The following is a 9,107-nucleotide window of genomic DNA, read 5'->3' on the forward strand; positions in this document are numbered from 1 at the left end:
TCCCCCCACCCCCTTCCTCCCTCTTCCTCTCCATCTCCTCCACTTTGACTTGGTTACGGCTGGCCAGGCTGATGCGAAAGTCCCTTTTGGTGACCAAATGGCGATGGGAAAAGCCAGCATGGGTTGAACACGTGCGTGCCTGACCCACATAAGCCTCACCCCGACCGAAGGAGCTGGTTGCCTTATTATCCTCGTTTTGCAAATGAGACTCACGGGGGAAGCTGTGCAGCCGGGATGTGACCTTGGACCCCGGAACCGGCGCCCGTGCGGCCCAAGTGGGAGTTGACGTGAGCACTGTCCCACGCAGCGTCCTTCTGAGCTGGCAGTGTCCTGAGAGAGCCTCCCCACGACAGGTGATGAGATTGGGGTCTGAGAGGGCTTGCCCGGCCCGGCAGGTAGCCGAGGGTGCCCACGCCGGGCACCTTGACCCCGTCCGCATCCTTGCTCGTGGGCTGTGCTCCGTGGCCACCCTCCCAGGCTCTGGCTGTGCCTTCTCTCATGCATTCTCTCCTCTTGTCTCTCCAGGTCTCCCAGGGTGACAGTGAGGGCCGCTGCAGAGGACAGGCTTGTGCTGGAGCCCCAGGGCAGGCCCCTCCAGCACCCCTACCGGGCCTCTCACCATCGCCGGCCCCCAGGCCTGTGCCCGCCGTGGATTCCTGGTCTCTGATTCCTCATTCACAAGGTCAGGCTAGACAGGATTGCTGGTGCCCATCCCCAGGGTCGGCCGCAGGGCCTGAGAGGAGGAGCTTCCCGTCGATGGCGGTGGATTCTCCCAGGAGCCCAGAGCCACCACCCTGCGGAGTGTTTGGATAGGAGGAGTGAGGAAGCGCTGGGAGCCATCTGGGTACTTCATCCTGTCGGTCCTCGGTCTTCTGCGCCTCGGATGTCTGCCTGCTGCCCATCCCCTTCCCTTCTTCTCCATTCTCACGACCACCCCACGTTGCAGGCCCTGCCTGAGCATAACCGATGCCAGGTTTCCAGGTGGTCTTCCAGCCCCATGTCTCTCCAACTCCATCCCCAGCGCCGCATCTCCTGTCTCCCTCCAGCTCTGCTCACCACCCTCTCCTGTCTGCTCTGGGCCCCCGGGAGCTCACCCCTTCCCACCGCGTCAATGGCTCCCCTCATTCCGTGGATGGGGGCTCAGCAGGAAGTCAGAGTGAGGGCCAAGGGTGAGGTGAGGGGCTCCCCAGGCTGGCTGCGTCCCTCCCTGCCCCGCCCCTCGCGAGCCCTGTGACTGTAGGCAAGTCACAAGCTCTCTGGCCTTAAGTGGGAATACTAACACTCTCCACCTCATAGGGCGGCTTGCGGGTTAAGTAAGATGGTGCAAGGAAACGTCTAGAAAAGTGCCTGGTATGTCGTATATTCTCAGAAATAAACATTAGCTGTGATTATTGCTGTGAAAGAACGAGTGAGGTGTGTATCTGGCTGGAGGGGTTTCCACGCACTCTTGGGTGAGAGAAGCAAGATGCTGAGACTCGTATGTGATCCAACCCCTTCTGTGCAAAACAGACAGGAAGGCCTTGGCGTGTGTGTGTAATTAAATGAGTGGGAGGGGGGTTTGGAAGACAAGATGCCAGGCTAGTGCTGGGGGTGGGGAGGGGAGAGGGCAGAGGAAAGCCCCTTCCTCCAGGAAGTCTTCCTGGATGCTCCTCCAACCACCAGTACTCCAGCCTTCCTGGGGCCACCCTAGCTGTGCCTGCCCACTCCCTCATGTTCCGCACACCCTGCGTATACTGCTAGGATCTGCTTCTCAGGGTGTGTGTCCCATACTGTACCTGGTGCTGCATCTGTACAAAGGAGCAGCCTCACCAAGGTCCACTGAATGAACCCATGGGGGGCGGGGCACAGCTAGCGGGAGGGGAAGCTTCCCCAATTCTCTTAGTCACAGGGGGCTGGAGGCTCGAGGCTCAGCCCTCCTCCCCAAAGATGCTCCTGGGAGAAAAGTTTCTGATGCTGCCCCCTCCAGGTCCCATTTTCCTGCCCAGAAACCCCCACCAGAAGGAAGCAAGGACATGACTGTCCACCCACTGTCCTTCCAGACAGCTGGGGAGAGGTGTGCAGGGCTCAAAAAGTTAAATGTAGAGTGACCACATGACCTGACAATTCCACTCCTAGTATCTGCCCAAGGGAAATGCAAACACAGGTCCACACAAAGCCTGTACACAAATGTTCACAGAAGCACCATTCACAACAGCCGAAAGGTGGAATCCACTAAAATGTCTAATAGCTGATGAATGGATAAATAAAATGTGGTCCATCCACATAGTGGAATATGACTCAGCCATGAAAAGGAATGAAGCACTGACACACGCTACTACGTGGGAACCTTGAAAACGTTATGCTGAGTGAACGAAGCCGGATGCGGAAGGCTAGGTGTCATATGATTTCACTTATATGAAATACCAGAGTAGATAAACCTATGGAGACTAGATTCGTGGCTGCCCGGGGCTTGGGGGGGAGGCAGGAAAGGGGATGGGTTGCTAATGGGTACAGGTTTCCTTTTGGGGTGATGAAAAGGCTCTGGAACGAGATAGAGGGGATGGTCACACAGCGTTACGAATGCACTAAAGGCCCCTGACTCATTCACTTTAAAATGGTTAATTTTAGGTTATATGAACTTTACCTTAATTTAAAAATATGGCTCATGGTCATTCCTCAGGCTGGCACAGTGCCCCCCATGGCCTCTGGGCTCCCAGAGCCCCCCACCGCTGCCCGAGGTGCCAGCCCTCTGCCCCCGCTGCTCTGGACAGCCCGCTGTCTTATTCTGCAGTGATATTCACCTCCCGACGAGATGTCCGCACTCTTCCCACCACACCCAGGGTCCTTCCTCCGCACCTGCACTAGGAGACCCACTGTGCCTGACTACCTGGGTCCCCAGGTCCTCCTGACCCGGGGGAGAGCAGATGTTCAGAAAGAGCGGTTCTCGAACTTGCTGTGTGTTGCAGTCGAGGGGGCATCTGCAGCTTCCTGGAACCCAGGCTGCACCCCGGGGATTCTGCTTCAAGTGGTCTGAGGAGGGGCCCAGGCGCTGGGCATCTTGGAAGCTCCCCCCGCGATTCAAGCACAGCCAGGCAGAGAATCCCGCTCTGAAAACACTGAGTGTGATGGAGGATGTAGGGGATGTCGTTTCCTCAACCACAAAATGTTGGTACCATTTTTCTTTAAATAGAAAATATTTAAAATAGTCATATTTAAAGTGTTTTAAACAGTAATGTCTTTCTTTAAGTAGAGTCACTTTATAAACATCTTAACTGATACTTCACACTCGCTGCATGCCTCCTTGGTACCAGGCGCTGTTCCCGACATTCTTTATATATTGGCATTTAAACTTTGCAGCAACCAGCTGAGATAGAGCCAGGACTGGTCCCGTTTTACACAGGGACCCGGAGGCAAGGAGAGGGCACATAGCCCGAGGCCACACAGCCAGCCAGGACAGCGCTGGGCTTTGACCCAGGAGGGCGGCTCCAGGCACGCGCATGGAACCGACCACATCCGGCCCGTGAGCTGAGGAGCTAATGTGCAGGTTATACTTTCCCCAATTCACGCTAAGATAAACACAGAACTATGGAAACGATCAGGCGCTCTGTCTGCGCCACTTGAATCATTTGGCACGTTGCCGGGAGCGGGCATGTCACTCTGAGAAGTTCGGGGGCAGGGAGGGAGCACTTGCTTTGGAATCCACTTTACCTCTGAATTCCAGCTGGGGGACCTGGGCAGAGGCTTGTCACGCCCCGAGCCCCAGGGTGTCGGCAGAGGTGGGGATGGGGGTAAGTGGGAGTAACGCAGCAGCTCTCGACACGGGCTGCCTGCCTGCAGAGCCCGAGTCCTAAGCTGGAGACCTCGTGGGCCTGCAGCCTGGGGGTCCTGCAGAGCCCGGCAGTCACCAAGTGGGTGCAGGATTCGCCTGTAAATAGGGCCAAAAGGCACCTAAAAGAATTTTGCGCGACTGTAACCTTCTCTCCTCCAGATAGTCCCAAAGGCAATAAACTTTGGCTGCAGATCAAGGGTTCTCAATGTTTTTATGACCAGAACACCCTCTAACGACTGTATGGCGGTTCCCACACCACCTCTGAGCCCTTAGGTGGAACCTTAGTCTATCAGGCAGCTGGTTTATCAAGCCATAGTTGATTAATGGCTCCCCAAAGTCAGGGTAGGTGTTTATCTAAGAAATAAGAAAATGAAATGAAATAAAATTTAAAAATTAAATAAAACTAAATAAAATAGGGCTTCCCTGGTGGCGCAGTGGTTGAGAGTCCGCCTGCCGATGCAGGGGACGTTGGTTCGTGCCCCGGTCCGGGAAGATCCCACATGCCGCGGAGCGGCTGGGCCCGTGAGCCATGGCCGCCGGGCCTGCGCGTCCGGAGCCTGTGCTCCGCAACAGGAGAGGCCACAACAGTGAGAGGCCCGCGTACCGCAAAAAAAAAAAAAAAACACTAAATAAAATAAAATACAAAATAAATAAAATAATATCAAATAAAACAAAACAAGAAAATATGAAATACATAAATAAAATTAAAAGTAGAATAGTAATAAATATAAAAGAAAATAAATAGAAATTTTAAATTAAATATAAATAAATAAATAGAAAATAAAGAAGATTAGCTGTCGAGGAAGACAACTAAGCGTGGAAGGCGAGTGTCCAAACGCTAAGCGGAAACTACTGGAGAACATCTCTGTGGCCTCGGAGACAGGACAGCTTTCATAAACAACACACAAATATCACAGACCTTAAAGGAGTTTGGTAAATCTGCTCATATTAAAATTAAAACACGGATTCTCTCGTCCTCGACAAATACACCACGAATGAAATAGGGGGAAAGCCACGGCCTGGAAGCAGCAGGATATTTCCACTGCAAGGGCCGCTCCGGCCTCGTTCCCTCCCAGCGATTGCACGTAAGTCTCCCTGTCACCAGTCTTTCCCCCCGGCCCCGCTTCCTCGTCTATAAATTGTTACGGGTTATGAAAGGTGACATCTCTAGTCTGCCTAGAACAGCACTTCACGCGTGGTAGGCACCAGGGTTTGTCAGTACTGTAATTATCCAATTTGTAAACTATTTTAAAACAAACCTATAAATAGTAAAAGACAACCTAAGAGAAAAGTATGTAAGGATGTGAACAGGTGATTCACAGAAGATGAAACAAAACATTCGTGTATCACTGTAAAGGTGCGTATTCTCACCAGCAGCTGGGAAAATGATAACGTAAACAACAACGAGATAATTTTTCGGTCTGGTTGTGTTGACAAAACTCAGAGGTGTGTCAACCCCAGACGTCATCAGAGCGCAGAGCAGAGCAGGGGAGAGCGTCTGTTGTGGTCAGGACGCAGCTCAGAGCACACGCATTGGACGGCGTTTGGCAACATCACCAGTAAAATTGAAGATAAGTAGCCCCCGGATGCACGGATCCCATTTTTTGGGGAAATTCTTGCAGACGCCCGTCTTTATGCACGGGTGTGGGTGGGAGAACAGTCCCAGCTGCACTGACGGTCAAGGCCGCCACCACCTTTGTAACAGCGGAGCCAGCTGCTTGTGCCCTGTTCCTGGCAGTGAAGACAGAACACTTCATCCGAGGGATACTTGGTATCCACATCCACAGACTTTGAAAACGGATGTAGAGCAACACTGAAAAGTTTCAGAAGGAAATGTCAATAATGATGCTTTTAAAACCTTTTAAAAAGTGCAAAACAAAGCTATAGGTCGTTTTGGGACCCGTGTGAAACTAAGAGTAAAGAGCAAACCCACAGAACTCCAGGGGATGGCATTAGCGGGACTTCGGGGGAGGAAGGGCACAGGCGAGGGTGCACTGAGGTCTCCAGATCCCCTGCAACGCTCTAGCTCTTAAGACAAGCGGAGCCTGAAGCTACCGTGGGCAAATTCTAGAATTGACACTCGGACCGACCCTCTGTCCTGACTGCTGCTCGGCACTCACGTCCACAAAGAGGACCTTCCCACATCTTCCGCCAATGTCAGGGCTGCTGGGTGTGGACCCATTTGACGGGCCGGAAGCCGAGCCCCCCTCCAGCTCTCTGTGCCCCAAACCAGCCGGAGGGGCGTCCCCGTTGCTCAGACCTCGGCCCAGCACCGGCAGTCAAGGTGGGTATGGGTGGCCGGGTGGGCGGCCACCAACCTGGAGAGGACTGCGTTCTCCCAGAAATGGCCTCCAATGGAGCGTAAATGGCCAAATATTAGCCTGCCACATAACAGGGGATGAGAAAATGTCGGTCTGTTTCTTGTATCTGATGCAGAAAAACTATTTAAATCTATGAATTTTTTTTTAAAAGGTGATGTGTGCTGGCGGGGAGGGAAGGGGGGGCCGGTTCTCGCCGAGGGCACATGTGTCTGATGGCTTTGCCTTATTCGGGTTGTTTGAATCCCTTCCAAATGGGCCTTTCTTTCCTTTTTTCTCCCTGCCCCCCACCCCCTTTTCATATTTTACATGTTGTGATTTCACTGAGCCCTTCCAGTTGGTCGTCAACAGTTCATTTGTGCCAGGACCTTCTGTAAACTCTGCATGCGGGTCTCCCGGCCTGACCACCCACCGAAACAGGCTGTCTAAACAGTGTGTGTCTGGGCCTCAGACACAGCAAGTGAGTTAAAGATGGATCCCGTCCAGGGATTTTTTTTCTCCGAGCAGAGGTAGGGGTTGAATAGGAGACCCTGGTAGCACCAGGCCCCGCTCAGATGTGGCTTTCTGAAGTTGGAGGGAAATGGCCCGTCTTTTGTCATTTTTCTCCATGGCTGTCCCTAAACTTAGAAGGATCTCTCTCACCCTCTCCGATTTGGGGTGTGAGGTCAATCTCTGTGTCAGGAACAAACATGTGAATAGGGTCTGGGGCTTCTTTCAACTGATCCCAAGTGCCTTATGGCCAGGGTTTGCCACCCACTCTGTTCCAACTTGGGATTTTCCAGGCTATAAGCCCTGGGGTACGGCTCTCTCTGGGTCCTGAGCGGTCCTCGGCCTGTGGCTGGCAACAGCAGAAGTTACATGGTGACACTGAGGCAGCCCCAGCACGTGCCGAGGCCCTGTGGCCAGTGCGTACTCATGATCACATTTAACTCTCACAGCGGCCATTGGAGCTAGGTCCTGTTAGCACCTATTTTGCAAAGGAGGCAAAGTGAAGAGTAGAGAAGCAAAGGCACTCATCTGGGTTGATGTGACTCATACGTGGTGGAGAGTACTAGGATCCAAGTGTGTCCAACTCAGGGACTGTGTCCTGTACTTGTCTCAAAATTCTCCTGTTCTCTGGTCTGCCCCCAAAATAGAGAGCGGTTCACAAACGTTTCTGATGTGATTGCTGTGTGTGAACATCTTTATTAAGGCATACATTCAGATACCATATAATTCATTTATTTAAAGTGTATAATTCAAGGGTTTTTAGTGTATTCACAGAGTTCTGCAACCATCACTCCTATTAGTTTCAGGATATTTTCATCACCTCAGAAAGAAACTCCATGCTCATTAGCAGTCACGCCCCGTTGCTCCCTTCTCCCGCTCCTGGGTAAGCACTGATCTACTTTCTGTCTCCGTGGGTTTACTATTCTGTCTGGATATTCCATGTAAATGGAATCACACAATATGTGGTCTTTTGTGTTGGGATTCTTTCACTCAACATAATGATTCCAAGGTTCATCTACATTGCATCATGAATCAGAACTTCACTCCTTTTTATGACCGAGTAATATTCCATTGTGTGGATATCTCACGTTTGTTTTATCCATTTCATCAGCCGGTGGACATGTGGGTTGTTTCCACTTTTGGCTGTTCTAAATAATGCTGCTGTGAACATCTGTCGACAGTTTTTTTGGTGAACGTATGTTTTATTTCTCTTGGGCATACATACTTAAGAGTGGAATTGCCAGGGCATATGGTCACTCAACGTTTAACGTTTTGAGGAGCTGCCAGACTGTTTTCCAAATGCACCATTTTGCATTCCCACCAGAAGTGTATGAGGGGTCCAAGATCCCCCCATCTTCTCCAACACATTACCTTTTTGATTCGAGCCATTCTAGTGGGTGTCAAGTGTTACTTCATCGTGGTTTTGATTCGCATTTCCCTAGTGACTAACGACGTTGAGCATCTTTTCATGTGCTTTCTGGCATTCATATATCTTCTCTGGAGAAACGTCGATTCAGATCATTTGCCCATTTTTAACTGGGCTGTTCGTCTTTGTGACTTTCTGTTGATGTCTTTTCCCCCTGCTAGCTTTGGAGATCCTTTGGGGCCGAGGTGGGTCTTTGGTGGGTCATCTACTCACCCACCCTCCATCCACAGCAGCAGCGATTCGGCGGGCCTGGGGCGGGACCCAGGAATCTGCATTTCTGATAAGTTCCCAGGTGGTGGTGCTGCTGGTTTGAGGACCTCGCTTTGAGGACCACTTGCTGGTGAACATTCCCTAAATGTGTGCAAGGAAGCTGGTCTTCAAGGACGGTGACAGCAGGACAATTGGTCCTAGGAAACAAATGGTCACAACCTCAGTGCCCCGCAACACACAAAAAAATAAACTGTCATCTGCTCACGTAACAGAGTATTGCACAGCAGTGAAACGTGAATGAATTTTAGCTACACACATCAACGTGGGTGAGTTTCCTTAAGGTGACGTTGAAAAGAGTAAGACAAGAAGGAGACGCCAGGACGATGCTATTTATATGAAGTTGAGAAACAGGTCAAACTCAGCTATACATTATTATTAGAAACAAGTCTGTGTAGTAGACGTAGGAAGCCATGCGTGAGCCTATTCAGGACAACTCAAGAGAGAAGCCCACCCGGGGAGCTGCAGTTGTGTCTGTCAATTTTATTTCTTAAGCTGAGGGCGGGCTCTGTTGGCAGAACCTGTCCACCACGGGCCCCCAGTCTTACTGCACGCCCCCGTGGAGTGTTGGGCCCAGCCGTCCTCCAACGCCGAGCCATTTCTGCGGCTGGTCATGGAGACAGTTAGGAAGGTCAAGGTGACCGCACCCGTTTACTGCTTGTTGTAAAGGGTGCCGAGCCCGCGGGTCTGGGAACCTCAGTTGGGGTGCAACACACGGCGCGCGTGGCCACCATCTGGGCTTCTCACATCGCCCGAGGGACTTGGGCTCAGGGGAGCCCCGTGACCACGCTGACGCTCC

The sequence above is a fragment of the Delphinapterus leucas genome, chromosome 20 (genome assembly GCF_059928025.1).
Source record: "Delphinapterus leucas isolate spDelLeu-1000000601 "Yukka" chromosome 20, BTC_Dleu_Yukka2, whole genome shotgun sequence".
Taxonomy (NCBI): Eukaryota; Metazoa; Chordata; class Mammalia; order Artiodactyla; family Monodontidae; genus Delphinapterus; species Delphinapterus leucas.